This window comes from Lagenorhynchus albirostris, chromosome 6 (genome assembly GCF_949774975.1).
Source record: "Lagenorhynchus albirostris chromosome 6, mLagAlb1.1, whole genome shotgun sequence".
Taxonomy (NCBI): Eukaryota; Metazoa; Chordata; class Mammalia; order Artiodactyla; family Delphinidae; genus Lagenorhynchus; species Lagenorhynchus albirostris.
In genome coordinates, this window is record NC_083100.1 from 99,280,354 (window position 1) to 99,301,403 (window position 21,050).

Below are 21,050 nucleotides of genomic sequence, written 5' to 3' on the forward strand. Positions count from 1 at the left end.
TTCAGATTCTTACCAGTCGTATATATTCTTTTCCGGTGACTTGAGTGTGCTGAGTGCAGTTCTTTTAGCTACCGTGTAGGCCTTGTTGATTATCAGTTTGGTATTTGGAATGGTATCTTTGCTAATTTCAACCTCCTGGATGATGCCTCACCCCTCCCCACCTTTCCCGTTTAGCAGCCTTATGCGTGTTTTCTACATATTTGACTATGGTTTTGTTTTGTAATTTATTTCATGTGTAGCCATTTTGGATTCCACCTTTAAGTGATATCTTATGATATGTGTCTTTTTCTTTTTGAATTCTGTCACTTAGAATGATCATACGTAACTCCTCCGGAGTTGTTACAGCTGGCCATATTTCATTGATTTCCAGGCTGAATAATATTCCACTCTACCTAAGTACCACATCTCTATCCATTTTTTCCCTCCAGAGACATTTAAGTTATATCCTAGTCGAGGATCTTTTAAACAGAGAGGGGGTAAACATTGGGGTGCCTGTGTCCTCTCGAGTTTTGTTTTTCCCAAGATATACGCCCATGAGTGCAAGTGCCCTATGCTCTGTAGCTCATTGTTTAGATGCTTTAGTAAACACAATACACTTCTCCAGAATGGCCGTTGGCAATATACATTTCCACTATAAGTCTCACAGGGCTCCCTCTTCTCCTTGCCCTGTCCTGCATTTCTGTTGTTTACGCTTTATGAGGATGGCTCTTCTGACTGATGCAAAGTGATGTCTTTTGTAGTATTGACTTCCAGTGCCCACCTGTTTGGGTGGCTAAAAAGGTGTACGCTCTTTTCTTGAATATATACACAAAAAAACGCATACACCCTTTTTGGCCAACTGCAATGTTGGCAATGTTCAGCTCCTTTTCTTGTGCTTAATGGCGAGTCCTTTCTACCTCCTCAAATCCCTTTCCTGCCATTCTCCCTTGCTTACAAGTCCTTTTCTCTGACTTTCCTCAAGACATTTTTCAGTGATGGATATTTTCAACTCTGCAGTTTTGTGAATTTTACTGCCCCTGAGTTCTATTGTTCAACTTGTGTTTATGGGAACTGGCCACAAAGCAGCGGGATTTCCTCAAGCCCTATACTGTTTCCATGGGCAACCCTAGCCTTTGGTCAATTCGTCTTCCTGATTGGAAATTAGAGTGACATGTGCCTGTCTGAACACGTAGGACTTGTCTCTCATTGTTCCTCATCCTTCCGCTTCATCCTCTGGACAAATTCCAAACTGTACGCAACAGGATGTTGACAGTGCTGACATCTCCAAGTGGGGAGACTGTTAGTAAAGACGCTGGAGGGGTGAACCCGAGCACCAGGAGATGAGGAGATGAGATGCCTTTTCCAAACTCTTCCCGATCAGACGGTATACCATCCTCTGGGTGTGACAGACATGTTTTAGCAGTAGGAAGAGTCCCATTCATGTAAGGAGAACACCAGGGCTTTTTCAAAATCAGTGTCTCCCCGAAACCCAAACTGGGGAATTTTTTAAGCTACGGCTACACATATGTTCATTAAGGGCCTTGGGAAGTAGGCAGAGTCCAAACTTTAGATGATTGAAGTCTTCAGGGTCAGAAGCACTCACCACCAGCTTCCCTTAGGTTACACTTTAACTGTCATTGATAGATGATGTCAATAAAAATATCTATTCTTTTTCAGATTATTTCCCCTTATAGGTTATTGCAAAATGTTGAGTGTAGTTCCCTGTGCTATACAGTAGTTCCTTGTTGATGATCTATTTTATACATAGCAGTGTGTATGTGTTCATCCCAAACTGTTAATTTATCCCTCCTCCCACCTTTCCCCTTTGGTAATAATAAATTATAAGATTTTATACTTCTCAGAAATGGGGGAGCTGAAAGAGAGGTATCATTTTCAATGGAAAAGCATTTAAAACAAGATTGAAGGTTTAACCAAGATTATTAGATGTACATCCTTGGAAAGAAATCACTTCATTTCTCTAATATTGAGCTGACAAATAAGACAAACCTTTTCACTGAACTTGCTTATAATAAAGTGATGGAAATATCCAATGGAAGTGTTAGAAACATCTTATTTTACCCGAGCCTTATACACTGTTCTATGTTAACTACACTTTGGCTCACACATCTGTTCATTGAGGTTACAATAGTCTCAATTTCTGTTACTGATCCTCCAGAGTGGACCCCAACAAGTGTCCCCCTGCCCAGTGTCATTGGGGCCAACAGATCGAGACTGAGTTTGGTTCACAAGCAAAGGAAACTTTATATTTTGATCAGAGAATGGAGAGGTGAGAGCATGTACTACCCCGTGGGCTGTGGGCTGGGCTGCTGTGTAGAGATCCTGTCAGAGTCAGTGGGAGGGAGGGGGCGGAGCTCTCGAGGGCCGGGTTGGCTGTAGCTCAGGCTCTATATCGCGGAGTCTGCACTGGGCCCCAGGAGCTGAGGTGTCGACCCAGCCATTCTGCACTAGGAAATCTGGTCTGAAGTGCCGGGTGTGGAACCTCTGCATGCGGGACCCTAGGAGCACGTGAAATTAGACAAAGCACAAAGGATAAAAAAGGTTAGACTTGACTTTATTGCCCAGATTCTATTTTTATCTCCCAGGGATTTTTAATGGGCTTTGCTGGGGACAAACCCCCCCCCTCTGCCTTTTGTCCCGTTCCTCATTCTTGGAGTGCTGAGGGTGCAGACCCTTCTTCTGTAACTGCTGAGTGCTGAGTTGGGAGCCCTCATACCCTGGGGCGAGGGTCAGAGCTTCTCCCCAGCAGCCTCCAGGTGACGTTGATTGTCCCCAGGCCCCCTGCCTCCCTGCTCGTCCACCTGAGCACCAGCATTGGAAGTGTTATAGATTCTAATGACCTTTAAGGGTCCAGGAAAGAGATGTGCAGAGACGCTGTGGGGGCCGGTTTCACCCCGCCCCACATTTGTTCGGCCACCTTAGGCCGACCGTTTCTGCCAGCCTAGATGCTCTGACCAGTAGTCTGCGCTTTCTTCAATTAGGCCCCTGAATTAACGTACAAACAGCACCAGGTGTCAGAGCCCTGCCCGCTCAACTCCCAGACAGTCCAGGGTCAGTGGTGATCAAGGACCATGATGGCCACTGAGTCAACAGCCTTTTGAAGTAAACAAGAGTCCAGCCGGTCTTACTGGCCACCATCATCACGGTGTCTGTAGGCTTTTCTATGGTGACAGTGTGATATACGGTTCCCCCGCCAAGATTATTAGCTCCCCTCTGGGTGCAGTAAGTCCTGCAAGCAGTAGTCTACTCTTTTGGGACACACTCTTGTTGTTTTATGAGAGAAACTCCAGGTCAAGTGATGTTCACACGAGTCGTCATGGTGCCCTGTTGCCCCCGGTTATCTCTCTGGATGTTGGAGTTGGAGGGCCTCCTCACTCGAGGTCGGTGTGCCCACGGAGCGAACCCTGCAACTTCAGGGCATGGTTGGTGGTTAGGATCACCACGTGGGGTCCTTTTCCCTTAGGAGGGAGGTGGCCTTTTGGGCTGCTGATTTCCAGGTTTTTAGATACCGCCAGTATCTTGGCCAGATGTGACAGTGGGCCAAGCCCCTTGGTGACCATAGTTTATCCTACCTGGATGGCATTCTTGCATTGTTCCATTTCAAGTGGTCCCAGGTTTTGCACTAATTCTCCAATGGCGATTCACCTTTCACCGGGAATGTAAAGGTCAAAGGGTTTAGCTAAATTAGGGAGTTCCAGGGCAAGGGTCTGAATTGACTGCTCTTTCCATTCTTGAAAGGCCACTTCTGGATTCTATTCAAAAGGATCATCATCTTTTCCTTTCAGTGTTTCATATAGAGGCCCAGCTAGTAGACTGTAGTTAGGGATCCAGAAGCAGCAAACCCTGGCCTCCCCAGGAACCCCTAAGCTGTCTTCTAGTTTTAGAAAGGGGTAAGGCTGAAAATGGTTTCTTCCCTTTCCTGGGATGGACTTCTCCAACCTTCTGTGAGAATGAAGCCCAGGCAGGTCACGGCAGTCTGTGATATTTGAGCTTTTTCTTGGACAACTTCTATCCTTTATTGGCTTGGTAGTTCAGAGGCCTCCTTAGTAGGGCTGGCGATCAGAATGTCGTCTGCATATTGAAGGAGGGTTTCCTTTTCCAGAGGTAGAACTTTTAGGTCTTCAGCTAAGCTTTCCCCAAAGATGGTGTGGGAATTTTTGCACCCTTGGGGCCAGACGGCCCGGAAGTATTGTTTTAGTTGTATGTTGAGTCCTGCCACTCACAAGCCAAAATTTCTTGTGACTCTGGGACTAATGGAATACAAAAGAAGGCATCATTGAAGACTAATACAGAATACCATGTCCTGGTGGTTGGTAGAATGACCAGCAGGGTGTAGGAATTAGGAGCAACTGGAGGTATATCCTCGGTGGCTTCACTGACTGTCCTGACATCCTTTACCAGGTCCCCAGCAGCCCATGGGGCTCTCGTGGTCAGACCAATCCCAGAATATGGAGCTCACCTGGGCAGGTACCCCACCCCCACCCCAGCCCACAGGGCTCTCGTGGTCAGGCCCCTCCCAGGATACAGAGCTACCCTTGCAGGTACTGTGGCAGGGCTGGGCACACAGGAACCGTGCACATAGCCCTCATTGCAGAGCACCCCCAGCTCACCTGTCGCTCAGAGCTGACACAGAGCACCTCAGAGCAGGACTTGAACTAACAAACAGCAGCTGCGACAGGTCTGTGACCCTGGGCATCACTCCGTGAGGCCTCCCTCCACCTGGTCTTCCAGAGACTTCCACTGCACCCGGGGCACCAGGCCTCTGTCTCCAACCACCACCCACCCCTCCTCTCCCTGACTCCTGGGTTCCTCTCATTAGGAGAGGGTTTTCTTGAAGTTGTCTCCCACTCATGGGCCAGATAAAATGATTAGAAAACAAGCCAAAGCTGCAGCCCCTTGTCTATCCTGACTCTCAGGAGCCCACACCTGTTCCTTGGACCTGGCCGGTTCAGCAAGTTCCATTTTCTGCAACTGTGAGCCCCTGAGGGGTGATGATTGGCTGACCTGGGCAGCCTTACCGTGCCGGCCAGCCCTCCCCAGGTGTGCCTGGGTTGAGATCACTATAAATACCACTCCAGGCAGCAAGAGCCCCTGCAGCCGTGCCTGACGCCATTTTCTCTGCCCTGTCAGCAGTCTCGGGGCTGGGCTGGTGGGAGGGAGTGAGAGGCCACGGCTTTGTGGGTGGCCCAGTGTGAGTGGGGCTCTGCTGGACTTTCTGCAGCAGTTGCCAGGCTGCCACCTGCTAAAGAAGAAGATGTGTCACCCATACCTGCTGCTGGAATTTCTCCCTGGGCAGAGGTGAGGAAGGAAAAAAGCAGTGGGGGCAGGGACAGGACGGGTATCTCAGGCAGGGAAATGGAAATCTTCCAGAAGAGCACCCAGGGCCAGGACCATCCTGGCTGGCCTGCAGGCACCAAGTCGGCCGGCATGCTGTCACTCGTGTGGCTCTATGGCCCTCCCTCTAGGCTTTCAAGTCCTTGTATATATTCAGGTGTTTTACCTGGGATGGGTGGGAATAGTTCAGCAGCAACTGGCCTGGGGCTCAGCTCACGTTTACTCACAGATGCCTCGGCACGGTGCCCCAGCTTTGCAATGAGGACGCTTGTTGCGTGGGGGCTGCTGGCTGAATGGGAGACGATTCCCCACCACTGACCAACTTCAGAATTGTTTACAACTGGAGCAAGTGTCCTGATACAGTTTTCCTCTGTGGAACTGGTGGGTTCTGTGTTTTTTTTCTCTTTTTCGTTTTGGGTTCAAGGTAGATTTTATTCCTCTTTTTTGTATTTACAGATATAAGCATGGAAATAATTTATTCATATAAATACATGTATGTGAAGGGAATAATTGTTTTTTCTATTTTTTAAATTTTATTTCTTTTTAATTTTGAATTTTATTTTATATTTTTATACAGCAGGTTCTTATTGGTTATCTATTTTATACATATAAATGTATACATGCCAATCCCAGTCTCTCAACTCCTCCCACCACCCCCCCCAACAGCTTTCCCCCCTTGTTGTCCATACGTTTGTTGTCTACATCTGTTGCTCTATTTATGCCTTGCAAAATGGTTAATCTGTACAGGTTTTCTAGGTTCCACATATATGCATGAATATACAAGATTTGTTTTTCTCTTTCTGACTTACTTCACTCTGTATGACAGTCTCTAGATGCATCGACGTCTCTACAAATGACCCAATTTCATTCCTTTTCATGGCTTAGTAATATTCCATTTTATATATGTACCACGGCTTTATGCATTCGTCTGTCTGTGGGCATTTAGGTTGCTTCCATTACCTCGATATTGTAAATAGTGATGCCATGAACATTGCGGTGAATGTCTCTTTTTGATTTATGGTTTTGTCTGGGTATATGTCCAGTACTGGGATTGCTGTATCATATGGTAATTCTATTGTTAGTTTCTTAAGAAATTCCATATTGTTCTCCATAGTGACTGTATCAATTTATATTCCCAACAATAGTGGAAGAGGGTTCCTTTTCTCCACACCCTTTCCAGCATTTTTTGCTTGTAGATTTTCTATGATGCCTATTCTACCAGGTGTGAGGTGATACCTCATTGTTGAATCCATTTCGTGGAGCAAGGGGTAGGTCTTGTCTATTCCATATTTGGCTTATGGAACGGTATCTGTGCTAATTTCAAACTCTGGTTTAATGCAGCACCCCAACTCACCTTCCCCCTTAAGCAAGCATAAGTTAGTTTTCTAAACTTGAGACCCTGTTCTGTTTTGTAATTCAGTTCCTGTGTAGCCAAGTTCACATTCCGTGTATTAGTGATATCTTATGATGTTTCTTTTTCTGTGTGACTTATTTCACTTAGAATCATCGTGCCTCAATCCACTCATTATGCTGGTACGGGCCTGGTGACATAGATTTCATTGCTGAGTGGTATTCTGTTGTACATAAGTACCGCAACTTCTTTATCCATTATTTGCTCTCTAGGATATTTAACTTGTGCCGTAGAAGAGATTCCAGTAAAAAGAACCGTCCCAACCTTTGGGGTGGCTGTGTCTTTTTGATTTTAATTTCCCTAAGCTATAGGACCATAAGTGGAAGTGCCCTAGGCTCTGTTGCTTTGTTTTTTAGATGTTTCAGGAAACACCATACACTTCTCCCGAGTGGCTGTTGGCAATTTACATCCCGCCCATCAGCATAACAAGGCTCCCAGTTCTCCATGGCCTGTCCTGCCTTTCTGCATTTTACACTTTTTTCAGATGGCCCTTTTGACCGGGGGGAAGTGAGACTTCATTGTAGTGCAGATTTCCTTTGCAAGCTTGCTTGGTTGGCCAAAAAGGGCGTATGCGTTTTTTCCTGAATATATTCAGGAAAAAACGCATACGCCCTTTTTGGCCAAGTGCATCATTGTGGACGTTCTGCCTCTTTTCCTATGCTTTAAATGCAATTCCAGTCTACCTCCTGAAATCGGTGTCCTGCAATTCTGCCCCGCTTTCAAGTCCTCTTGGCAGCCTTACTTCAGTATATTTTTGGACGATAGCTGTCATTTATAACTCTGCAGGTTTGTGAATTACAGTGCCCCTGAGCTCCTTTCTTCAACTCGCTTTCTCGTGAGCTGGCCGCAACACCGCAGGATGGCTTCAGGCCCTAATCTGGTTCCGGCACGGCACGCTGAGCCTTTGGTTAATTCCACTTCCTGGTGCGAAATGAGAGTTAAATTTGCCCGTCCAGACACCTCCAGCTAGTCTCTCATTGGTTCTCCCTATTCCTGTTCATCTTCCGCAGAAATTGCAAACTGGGCCAAACAGGAGGTTAAAGGCACTGACTCTCCAAGTCGGGAGAGTGTTAGTAAAGCGTCTGGCATGTTGCACCCGAGTACCAGGGAACGAAAAGTGAGACACATTTGAACATGTTTCTCGATCACATGGTGGATCATACTCTGGGTTCCACATGCATGTTTTAGCTGAAGGAAGTATCCCTTAAACCTGGAGAGTTGAGACCCATGGAATGGGTACCATGCAATATGACTTCAAAGGTCTTCATTTGCTCACCGAACCTCACCAATCTTATGAGCCCCAAGTGTCCAGCCTTATGTGTCACCCAGCTCTGGGTGTAGATGTGGTAAATGCAGGTTGCATCAGAAGCCTTGAATGAATTACTTAAGTATTTCTCTCTATTTCACTGTCATTGTGTTTTGTTTAAGAAATTTATTTTTATTATGGGATTTACCTGATTTTCACTGCTTTAATGCCGCTGTACACACTCTTGATTCTCTTACAGAGATATATAAATCCATAGGTTTTATGATTCTTACTAGTCAGGTATATTCCTAGGCGTTGAATATGGGGTGTTGAGTCCATTTCCTTGAGCAAGGAGTAGCTCTTGTCTATTCCATATTTGGCTTAAGGAACTTTATCTGTGCTCATTTCAATCTCTGGTTTTATGCAGCACCCCAACTCACCTTTCCCCTTAAGCAAGCATAAGTTGGTTTTCTAAATTTGAGACCCTGTTCTGTTTTGGAATTCAGTTCCTGTGTAGCCAAGTTTACATTCCGTGTATTAGTGATACCTTATGATGTTTCTTTTTCTGTGTGACTTATTTCAGTTAGATTCATCGTACTTAGTCCACTCATTATGCTGCTACGGGCCTGATGACATAGATTTCATTGCTGAGTGATATTGCATTGTACGTAAGTACCACAACTTCTTTATCCATTTTTCACTTTCTGCGATATTGAACTTGTACCGTATATGAGGTTCTTGTAAACAGAGCCATCCCAAACTTTGGGGTGGCTGTGTCTTTTTGATTTTAATTGCCCTAAACTATAGTACCATAAGTGGAAGTGCCCTAGGCTCTGTTGCTTTGTTTTTTAGATGTTTCAGGAAACACCAAACACGTCTCCAGAGTGGCTGTTGGCAATTTACATCCCGCCCATCAGCATAACAAGGCTCCCAGTTCTCCATGGCCTGTCCTGCCTTTCTGGATTTTACACTTTTTTCAGATGGCCCTTTTGACCGGGGGGAAGTGAGACTTCATTGTAGTGCAGATTTCCTTTGCAAGCTTGCTTGGTTGGCCAAAAAGGGCGTATGCGTTTTTTCCTGAATATATTCAGGAAAAAACGCATACGCCCTTTTTGGCCAAGTGCATCATTGTGGACGTTCTGCCTCTTTTCCTATGCTTTAAATGCAATTCCAGTCTACCTCCTGAAATCGGTTTCCTGCAATTCTGCCCCGCTTTCAAGTCCTCTTGGCAGCCTTACTTCAGTATATTTTTGGACGATAGCTGTCATTTATAACTCTGCATGTTTGTGAATTACAGTGCCCCTGAGCTCCTTTCTTCAACTCACTTTCTCGTTTGCTGGCCGCAACACTGCTGGATGGCTTCAGGCCCTAATCTGGTTCCGGCACGGCATGCTGAGCCTTTGGTTAATTCTTCTTCCTGGTGGGAAATGAGAGTTAAATTTGCCCGTCCAGACACCTCCAGCTAGTCTGTCATTGGTTCTCCCTATTCCTGTTCATCTTCCGCAGAAATTGCAAACTGGGCCAAACAGGAGGTTAAAGGCACTGACTCTCCAAGTCGGGAGAGTGTTAGTAAAGCGTGTGGAATGTTGCACCTGAGTACCAGGGGACGAAAACTGACACATATTGGAACACGTCTCCCGATCACATGGTTGATCATACTCTGGGTTCCACATGCATGTTTTAGCTGAAGGAAGAATACCTTAAACCTGGAGAGTTGAGACCCGTGGAATGGGTACCATGCAATATGACTTCAAAGGGTCTTCATTTGCTCACCGAACCTCTCCAGTCCTATCACTGCTGCGTTAATGCCCCTGTACACACGGTTGATTCTCTTTCAGAGACATAGCGATCCATAGGTTTTAAGATACTTCCTAGTCAGGTACACTCTTAGTCATTTAATATGGTGTGTTGAGTCCATTTCGTTGAGCAAGGAGTAGCTCTTGTCTATTCCATATTTGGCTTAAGGAACTTTATCTGTGCTCATTTCAATCTCTGGTTTTATGCAGCACCCCAACTCACCTTTCCCATTAAGCAAGCATAAGTTGGGTTTCTAAATTTGAGACCCTGTTCTGTTTTGGAATTCAGTTCCTGTGTACCCAAGTTTACATTCCGTGTATTAGTGATATCTTATGATGTTTCTTTTTCTCTGTTACTTATTTCAGTTAGAATCATCATACCTGAATCCACTCATTATGCTGCTACGGGCCTGATGACATAGATTTCATTGCTGAGTGATACTGCATTGTACGTAAGTACCACAACTTCTTTATCCATTTTTCACTTTCTGCGATATTGAACTTGTACCGTAAACCACGTTCTTGTAAACAGAGCCGTCCCAACCTTTGGGGTGCCTGTGTCTTTTTGATTTTAATTTCCCTAAGCTATAGGACCATAAGTGGAAGTGCCCTAGGCTCTGTTGCTTTGTTTTTTAGATGTTTCAGGAAACACCATACACTTCTCCCGAGTGGCTGTGGGCAATTTAAATCATGCCCAGCAGCATAACAAGGCTCCCAGTTCTCCATGGCCTGTCCTGCCTTTCTGGATTTTACACATTTTTCAGATGGCCCTTTTGACCGGGGGGAAGTGAGACTTCATTGTAGTGCAGATTTCCTTTGCAAGCTTGCTTGGTTGGCCAAAAAGGGCGTATGCGTTTTTTCCTGAATATATTCAGGGAAAAACGCATACGCCCTTTTTGGCCAAGTGCATCATTGTGGACGTTCTGCCTCTTTTCCTATGCTTTAAATGCAATTCCAGTCTACCTCCTGAAATCGGTTTCCTGCAATTCTGCCCCGCTTTCAAGTCCTCTTGGCAGCCTTACTTCAGTATATTTTTGGACGATAGCTGTCATTTATAACTCTGCAGGTTTGTGAATTACAGTGCCCCTGAGCTCCTTTCTTCAACTCGCTTTCTCGTGAGCTGGCCGCAGCACCGCAGGATGGCTTCAGGCCCTAATCTGGTTCCGGCACGGCACGCTGAGCCTTTGGTTAATTCCTCTTCCTGGTGGGAAATGAGAGTTAAATTTGCCCGTCCAGACACCTCCAGCTGGTCTCTCAATGGTTCTCCCTATTCTTGTTCATCTTCCGCAGAAATTGCAAACTGGGCCAAACAGGAGGTTAAAGGCACTGACTCTCCAAGTCGGGAGAGTGTTAGTAAAGCGTCTGGAATGTTGCACCCGAGTACCAGGGGACGAAAACTGACACATATTGGAACACGTCTCCCGATCACACGGTTGATCATACTCTGGGTTCCACATGCATGTTTTAGCTGAAGGAAGAATACCTTAACCCTGGAGAGTTGAGACCCGTGGAATGGGTACCATGCAATATGACTTCAAAGGGTCTTCATTTGCTCACCGAACCTCTCCAATCCTATCACTGCTGCGTTTATGCCCCTGTACACTCGCTTGATTCTCTTTCGGAGACATAGCAGTCCATAGGTTTTAAGATACTTCCTAGTCAGGTACATTCTTAGGCGTTTAATATGGGGTGTTGAGTCCATTTCGTTGAGCAAGGAGTAGCTCTTGTCTATTCCATATTTGGCTTAAGGGACTTTATCTGTGCTCATTTCAATCTCTGGTTTTATGAAGCACGCCAACTCACCTTTCCCCTTAAGCAAGCATAAGTTGGGTTTCTAAATTTGAGACCCTGTTCTGTTTTGTAATTCAGTTCCTGTGTAGCCAAGTTTACATTCCATGTATTAGCGATATCTTATGATGTTTCTTTTTCTCTGTGACTTATTTCAGTTAGAATCATCGTACCTGAATCCACTCATTATGCTGCTACGGGCCTGATGACATAGATTTCCTTGCTGAGTGATATTGCATTGTACGTAAGTACCACAACTTCTTTATCCATTTTTCACTTTCTGCGATATTGAACTTGTACCGTAAATTAGTTTCTTGTAAACAGAGCCGACCCAACTATTTTGGGTGGCTCTGTCTTTTTTATTTTAATTTCCCTAAGCTATAGGACCATAAGTGGAAGTGCCCTAAGCTCTGTTGCTTTGTTTTTTAGATGTTTCAGGAAACACCATACACTTCTCCCGAGTGGCTGTTGGCAATTTACATCACGCCCATCAGCATAACAAGGCTCCCAGTTCTCCATGGCCTGTCCTGCCTTTCTGGATTTTACACTTTTTTCAGATGGCCCTTTTGACCGGGGGGAAGTGAGACTTCATTGTAGTGCAGATTTCCTTTGCAAGCTTGCTTGGTTGGCCAAAAAGCGCGTATGCGTTTTTTCCTGAATATATTCAGGAAAAAACGCATACGCCCTTTTTGGCCAAGTGCATCATTGTGGACGTTCTGCCTCTTTTCCTATGCTTTAAATGCAATTCCAGTCTACCTCCTGAAATCGGTTTCCTGCAATTCTGCCCCACATTCAAGTCCTCTTCGCAGCCTAACTTCAGTATATTTTTGGACGATAGCTGTCATTTATAACTCTGCAGGTTTGTGAATTACAGTGCCCCTGAGCTCCTTTCTTCAACTCGCTTTCTCGTGAGCTGGCCGCAGCACCGCAGGATTCCTTCAGGCCCTAATCTGGTTCCGGAACGGCACGCTGAGCCTTTGGTTAATTCCTCTTCCTGGTGGGAAATGAGAGTTAAATTTGCCCGTCCAGACACCTCCAGCTATTCTCTCATTGGTTCTCCCTATTCCTGTTCATCTTCCGCAGAAATTGCACTGGGCCAAACAGGGGGTTAAAGGCACTGACTCTCCAAGTCGGGAGAGTGTTCGTAAAGCATCTGGAATGTTGCACCCGAGTACCAGGGGACGAAAACTGAGACATATTTGAACACGTCTCCCGCTCACATGGTTTATCATACTCTGGGTTCCACATGCATGATTTAGCTGAAGGAAGAATACCTTAAATCTTGAAAGTTGAGACCCGTGGAATGGGTACCATGCAATATGACTTCAAAGGGTCTTCAATTGCTAACCGAACTTCTCCAATCCTATCACTGCTGCGTTTATGCCCCTGTACACACGCTTGATTCTCTTTCGGAGACATAGCAATCCATAGGTTTTAAGATACTTCCTAGTCAGGTACATTCTTAAGCGTTTAATATGGGGTGTTGAGTCCATTTCGTTGAGCAAGGAGTAGCTCTTGTCTATTCCATATTTGGCTTAAGGAACTTTATCTGTGCTCATTTCAATCTCTGGTTTTATGCAGCACCCCAACTCACCTTTTCCCTTAAGCAAGCATAAGTTGGGTTTCTAAATTTGAGACCCTGTTCTGTTTTGTAATTCAGTTCCTATTTAGCCAAGTTTACATTCCGTGTATTAGTGATATCTTATGATGTTTCTTTTTCTGTGAGACTTATTTCAGTTAGAATCATCGTACCTGAATCCACTCATTATGCTGCTACGAGCCTGATGACATAGATTTCATTGCTGAGTGATATTGCATTGTACGTAAGTACCACAACTTCTTTATCCATTTTTCACTTTCTGCGATATTGAACTTGTACCGTAAACCAGGTTCTTGTAAACAGAGCCGTCCCAACCTTTGGGGTGGCTGTGTCTTTTTGATTTTAATTTCCCTAAGCTATAGGACCATAAGTGGAAGTGCCCTAGGCTCTGTTGCTTTGTTTTTTAGATGTTTCAGGAAACACCATACACTTCTCCGGAATGGCTGTTGGCAATTTAAATGACGCCCAGCAGCATAACAAGGCTCCCATTTCTCCATGGCCTGTCCTGCCTTTCTGGATTTTACACTTTTTCAGATGGCCCTTTTGACCGGGGGGAAGTGAGACTTCATTGTAGTGCAGATTTCCTTTGCAAGCTTGCTTGGTTGGCCAAAAAGGGCGTATGCGTTTTTTCCTGAATATATTCAGGAAAAAACGCATACGCCCTTTTTGGCCAAGTGCATCATTGTGGACGTTCTGCCTTTTTTCCTATGCTTTAAATGCAATTCCAGTCTACCTCCTGAAATCGGTTTCCTGCAATTCTGCCCCGCTTTCAAGTCCTCTTGGCAGCCTTACTTCAGTATATTTTTGGACGATAGCTGTCATTTATAACTCTGCAGGTTTGTGAATTACAGTGCCCCTGAGCTCCTTTCTTCAACTCGCTTTCTCGTGAGCTGGCCACAACACCGCAGGATTGCTTCAGGCCCTAATCTGGTTCCGGCACGGCACGCTGAGCCTTTGGTTAATTTCTCTTCCTGGTGGGAAATGAGAGTTAAATTTGCCCGTCCAGACACCTCCAGCTAGTCTCTCATTGGTTCTCCCTATTCCTGTTCATCTTCCGCAGAAATTGCAAACTGGGCCAAACAGGAGGTTAAAGGCACTGACTCTCCAAGTCGGGAGAGTGTTAGTAAAGCGTGTGGAATGTTGCACCCGAGTACCAGGGGACGAAAACTGACACATATTGGAACACGTCTCCCGATCACACGGTTGATCATACTCTGGGTTCCACATGCATGTTTTAGGTGAAGGAAGAATACCTTAAACCTGGAGAGTTGAGACCCGTGGAATGGGTACCATGCAATATGACTTCAAAGGGTCTTCATTTGCTCACCGAACTTCTCCAATCCTATCACTGCTGCGTTTATGCCCCTGTACACACACTTGATTCTCCTTCGGAGACATAGCAATCCATAGGTTTTAAGATACTTCCTAGTCAGGTACACTCTTAGGCATTTAATATGGGGTGTTGAGTCCATTTCGTTGAGCAAGGAGTAGCTCTTGTCTATTCCATATTTGGCTTAAGGAACTTTATCTGTGCTCATTTCAATCTCTGGTTTTATGCAGCACCCCAACTCACCTTTCCCCTTAAGCAAGCATAAGTTGGGTTTCTAAATTTGAGACCCTGTTCTGTTTTGGAATTCAGTTCCTGTGTAGCCAAGTTTACATTCCGTGTATTAGTGATATCTTATGATGTTTCTTTTTCTGTGTGACTTATTTCAGTAAGAATCATCGTACCTGAATCCACTCATTATGCTGCTACGGGCCTGATGACATAGATTTCATTGCTGAGTGATACTGCATTGTACGTAAGTACCACAACTTCTTTATCCATTTTTCACTTTCTGCGATATTGAACTTGTACCGTAAACCAGGTTCTTGTAAACAGAGCCGTCCCAACCTTTGGGGTGGCTGTGTCTTTTTGATTTTAATTTCCCTAAGCTATAGGACCATAAGTGGAAGTGCCCTAGGCTCTGTTGCTTTGTTTTTTAGATGTTTCAGGAAACACCATACACTTCTCCCGAGTGGCTGTTGGCAATTTACATCCCGCCCATCAGCATAACAAGGCTCCCAGTTCTCCATGGCCTGTCCTGCCTTTCTGGATTTTACACTTTTTTCAGATGGCCCTTTTGACCGGGGGGAAGTGAGACTTCATTGTAGTGCAGATTTCCTTTGCAAGCTTGCTTGGTTGGCCAAAAAGGGCGTATGCGTTTTTTCCTGAATATATTCAGGAAAAAACGCATACGCCCTTTTTGGCCAAGTGCATCATTGTGGACGTTCTGCCTCTTTTCCTATGCTTTAAATGCAATTCCAGTCTACCTCCTGAAATCGGTTTCCTGCAATTCTGCCCCGCTTTCAAGTCCTCTTGGCAGCCTTACTTCAGTATATTTTTGGACGATAGCTGTCATTTATAACTCTGCAGGTTTGTGAATTACAGTGCCCCTGAGCTCCTTTCTTCAACTCGCTTTCTCGTGAGCTGGCCACAACACCGCAGGATTGCTTCAGGCCCTAATCTGGTTCCGGCACGGCACGCTGAGCCTTTGGTTAATTCCTCTTCCTGGTGCGAAATGAGAGTTAAATTTGCCCGTCCAGACACCTCCAGCTAGTCTCTCATTGGTTCTCCCTATTCCTGTTCATCTTCCGCAGAAATTGCAAACTGGGCCAAACAGGAGGTTAAAGGCACTGACTCTCCAAGTCGGGAGAGTGTTAGTAAAGCGTGTGGAATGTTGCACCCGAGTACCAGGGGACGAAAACTGACACATATTGGAACACGTCTCCCGATCACACGGTTGATCATACTCTGGGTTCCACATGCATGTTTTAGGTGAAGGAAGAATACCTTAAACCTGGAGAGTTGAGACCCGTGGAATGGGTACCATGTAATATGACTTCAAAGGGTCTTCATTTGCTCACCGAACTTCTCCAATCCTATCACTGCTGCGTTTATGCCCCTGTACACACACTTGATTCTCCTTCGGAGACATAGCAATCCATAGGTTTTAAGATACTTCCTAGTCAGGTACACTCTTAGGCATTTAATATGGGGTGTTGAGTCCATTTCGTTGAGCAAGGAGTAGCTCTTGTCTATTCCATATTTGGCTTAAGGAACTTTATCTGTGCTCATTTCAATCTCTGGTTTTATGCAGCACCCCAACTCACCTTTCCCATTAAGCAAGCATAAGTTGGGTTTCTAAATTTGAGACCCTGTTCTGTTTTGTAATTCAGTTCCTGTTTACCCAAGTTTACATTCCGTTTATTAGTGATATCTTATGATGTTTCTTTTTCTGTGTGACTTATTTCAGTTAGAATCATCATACCTGAATCCACTCATTATGCTGCTACGAGCCTGATGACATAGATTTCATTGCTGAGTGATATTGCATTGTACGTAAGTACCACAACTTCTTTATCCATTTTTCACTTTCTGCGATATTGAACTTGTACCGTAAACCAGGTTCTTGTAAACAGAGCCGTCCCAACCTTTGGGGTGGCTGTGTCTTTTTGATTTTAATTTCCCTAAGCTATAAGACCATAAGTGGAAGTGCCCTAGGCTCTGTTGCTTTGTTTTTTAGATGTTTCAGGAAACACCATACACTTCTCCCGAGTGGCTGTTGGCAATTTACATCCCGCCCATCAGCATAACAAGGCTCCCAGTTCTCCATGGCCTGTCCTGCCTTTCTGGATTTTACACTTTTTCAGATGGCCCTTTTGACCGGGGGGAAGTGAGACTTCATTGTAGTGCAGATTTCCTTTGCAAGCTTGCTTGGTTGGCCAAAAAGGGCGTATGCGTTTTTTCCTGAATATATTCAGGAAAAAACGCATACGCCCTTTTTGGCCAAGTGCATCATTGTGGACGTTCTGCCTCTTTTCCTATGCTTTAAATGCAATTCCAGTCTACCTCCTGAAATCGGTTTCCTGCAATTCTGCCCCACTTTCAAGTCCTCTTGGCAGCCTTACTTCAGTATATTTTTGGACGATAGCTGTCATTTATAACTCGGCAGGTTTGTGAATTACAGTGCCCCTGAGCTCCTTTCTTCAACTCGCTTTCTCGTGAGCTGGCCGCAACGCCGCATGGTTGCTTCAGGCCCTAATCTGGTTCCGGCACGGCACGCTGAGCCTTTGGTTAATTCCTCTTCCTGGTGGGAAATGAGAGTTAAATTTGCCCATCCAGACCCCTCCAGCTACTCTCTCATTCATTCTCCCTATTCCTGTTCATCTTCCGCAGAAATTGCAAACTGGGCCAAACAGGAGGTTAAAGGCACTGACTCTCCAAGTCGGGAGAGTGTTAGTAAAGCGTCTGGAATGTTGCACCCGAGTACCAGGGGACGAAAACTGACACATATTGGAACACATCTCCCGATCACATGGTTTATCATACTCTGGGTTCCACATGCATGTTTTAGCTGAAGGAAGAATCCCTTAACCCTGGAGAGTTGAGACCCGTGGAATGGGTACCATGCAATATGACTTCAAAGGGTCTTCATTTGCTCACCGAACCTCTCCAGTCCTATCACTGCTGCGTTTATGCCCCTGTACACACGCTTGATTCTCTTTCGGAGACATAGCAGTCCATAGGTTTTAAGATACTTCCTAGTCAGGTACATTCTTAGGCGTTTAATATGGGGTGTTGAGTCCATTTCGTTGAGCAAGGAGTAGCTCTTGTCTATTCCATATTTGGCTTAAGGAACTTTATCTGTGCTCATTTCAATCTCTGGTTTTATGCAGCACCCCAACTCACCTTTCCCCTTAAGCAAGCATAAGTTGGGTTTCTAAATTTGAGACCCTGTTCTGTTTTGGAATTCAGTTCCTGTGTAGCCAAGTTTACATTCCGTGTATTAGTGATATCTTATGATGTTTCTTTTTCTGTGTGACTTATTTCAGTAAGAATCATCATACCTGAATCCACTCATTATGCTGCTACGGGCCTGATGACATAGATTTCCTTGCTGAGTGATATTGCATTGTACGTTAGTACCACAACTTCTTTATCCATTTTTCACTTTCTGCGATATTGAACTTGTACCGAAAATGAGTTTCTTGTAAACAGAGCCGTCCCAACCTTTTTGGGTGGCTCTGTCTTTTTTATTTTAATTTCCCTAAGCTATAGGACCATAAGTGGAAGTGCCCTAAGCTCTGTTTCTTTGTTTTTTAGATGTTTCAGGAAACACCATACACTTCTCCCGAGTGGCTGTTGGCAATTTACATCCCGCCCATCAGCATAACAAGGCTCCCAGGTCTCCATGGCCTGTCCTGACTTTCTGGATTTTACACTTTTTTCAGATGGCCCTTTTGACCGGGGGGAAGTGAGACTTCATTGTAGTGCAGATTTCCTTTGCAAGCTTGCTTGGTTGGCCAAAAAGGGCGTATGCGTTTTTTCCTGAATATATTCAGGAAAAGACACATACGCCCCTTTTGGCCAAGTGCATCATTGTGGACGTTCTGCCTCTTTTCCTATGCTTTAAATGCAATTCCAGTCTACCTCCTGAAATCGGTTTCCTGCAATTCTGCCCCACTTTCAAGTCCTCTTGGCAGCCTTACTTCAGTATATTTTTGGACGATAGCTGTCATTTATAACTCTGCAGGTTTGTGAATTACAGTGCCCCTGAGCTCCTTTCTTCAACTCGCTTTCTCGTGAGCTGGCCGCAACGCCGCATGGTTGCTTCAGGCCCTAATCTGGTTCCGGCACGGCACGCTGAGCCTTTGGTTAATTCCTCTTCCTGGTGGGAAATGAGAGTTAAATTTGCCCGTCCAGACCCTTCCATCTAGTCTGTCATTGGATCTCCCTATTCCTGTTCATCTTCCACAGAAATTGCAAACTGGGCCAAACAGGAGGTTAAAGGCACTGACTCTCCAAGTCGGGAGAGTGTTAGTAAAGCGTCTGGAATGTTGCACCCGAGTACCAGGGGACGAAAACTGACACATATTGGAACACGTCTCCCGATCACACAGTTGATCATACTCTGGGTTCCACATGCATGTTTTAGGTGAAGGAAGAATACATTAAACCTGGAGAGTTGAGACCCGTGGAATGGGTACCATGCAATATGAATTCAAAGGGTCTTCATTTGCTCACCGAAGTTCTCCAATCCTATCACTGCTGCGTTTATGCCCCTGCACACACGCTTGATTCTCTTTCGGAGACATAGCAATCCATAGGTTTTAAGATACTTCCTAGTCAATTACACTCTTAGGCATTTAATATGGGGTGTTGAGTCCATTTCGTTGAGCAAGGAGTAGCTCTTGTCTATTCCATATTTGGCTTAAGGAACTTTATCTGTGCTCATTTCAATCTCTGGTTTTATGCAGCACCCCAACTCACCTTTCCCCTTAAGCAAGCATAAGTTGGGTTTCTAAATTTGAGACCCTGTTCTGTTTTGTAATTCAGTTCCTGTGTAGCCAAGTTTACATTCCGTGTATTAGTGATATCTTATGATGTTTCTTTTTCTGTGTGACTTATTTCAGTTAGAATCATCATACCTGAATCCACTCATTATGCTGCTACGGGCCTGATGACATAGATTTCATTGCTGAGTGATATTGCATTGTACGTAAGTACCACAACTTCTTTATCCATTTTTCACTTTCTGCGATATTGAACTTGTACCGTAAACCAGGTTCTTGTAAACAGAGCCGTCCCAACTTTTGGGGTCGCTGTGTCTTTTTGATTTTAATTTCTCTAAGCTATAGGACCATAATTGGAAGTGCCCTAGGCTCTGTTGCTTTGTTTTTTAGATGTTTCAGGAAACACCATACACTTCTCCCGAGTGGCTGTTGGCAATTTACATCCCGCCCATCAGCATAACAAGGCTCCCAGTTCTCCATGGCCTGTCCTGCCTTTCTGGATTTTACACTTTTTTCAGATGGCCCTTTTGACCGGGGGGAAGTGAAACTTCATTTAGTGCAGATTTCCTTTGCAAGCTTGCTTGGTTGGCCAAAAAGGGCGTATGCGTTTTTTCCTGAATATATTCAGGAAAAAACGCATACGCCCTTTTTGGCCAAGTGCATCATTGTGGACGTTCTGCCTCTTTTCCTATGCTTTAAATGCAATTCCAGTCTACCTCCTGAAATCGGTTTCCTGCAATTCTGCCCCGCTTTCAAGTCCTCTTGGCAGCCTTACTTCAGTATATTTTTGGACGATAGCTGTCATTTATAACTCTGCTGGTTTGTGAATTACAGTGCCCCTGAGCTCCTTTCTTCAACTCGCTTTCTCGTGAGCTGGCCGCAACACCGCAGGATGGCTTCAGGCCCTAATCTGGTCCGGCACGGCACGCTGAGCCTTTGGTTAATTCCTCTTCCTGGTGGGAAATGAGAGTTAAATTTGCCCGTCCAGACACCTCCAGCTAGTCTGTCATTGGTTCTCCCTATTCCTGTTCATCTTCCGCAGAAATTGCAAACTGGGCCAAACAGGAGGTTAAAGGCACTGACTCTCCAAGTCGGGAGAGTGTTAGTAAAGCGTCTGGAATGTTGCACCCGAGTACCAGGGGACGAAAACTGACACATATTGGAACACGTCTCCCGATCACACGGTTGATCATACTCTGGGTTCCACATGCATGTTTTAGCTGAAGGAAGAATACCTTAAACCTGGAGAGTTGAGACCCGTGGAATGGGTACCATGCAATATGACTTCAAAGGGTCTTCATTTGCTCACCGAACTTCTCCAATCCTATCACTGCTGCGTTTATGCCCCTGTACACACGCTTGATTCTCTTTCGGAGACATAGCAATCCATAGGTTTTAAGATACTTCCTAGTCAGGTACACTCTTAGGCATTTAATATGGGGTGTTGAGTCCATTTCGTTGAGCAAGGAGTAGCTCTTGTCTATTCCATATTTGGCTTAAGGAACTTTATCTGTGCTCATTTCAATCTCTGGTTTTATGCAG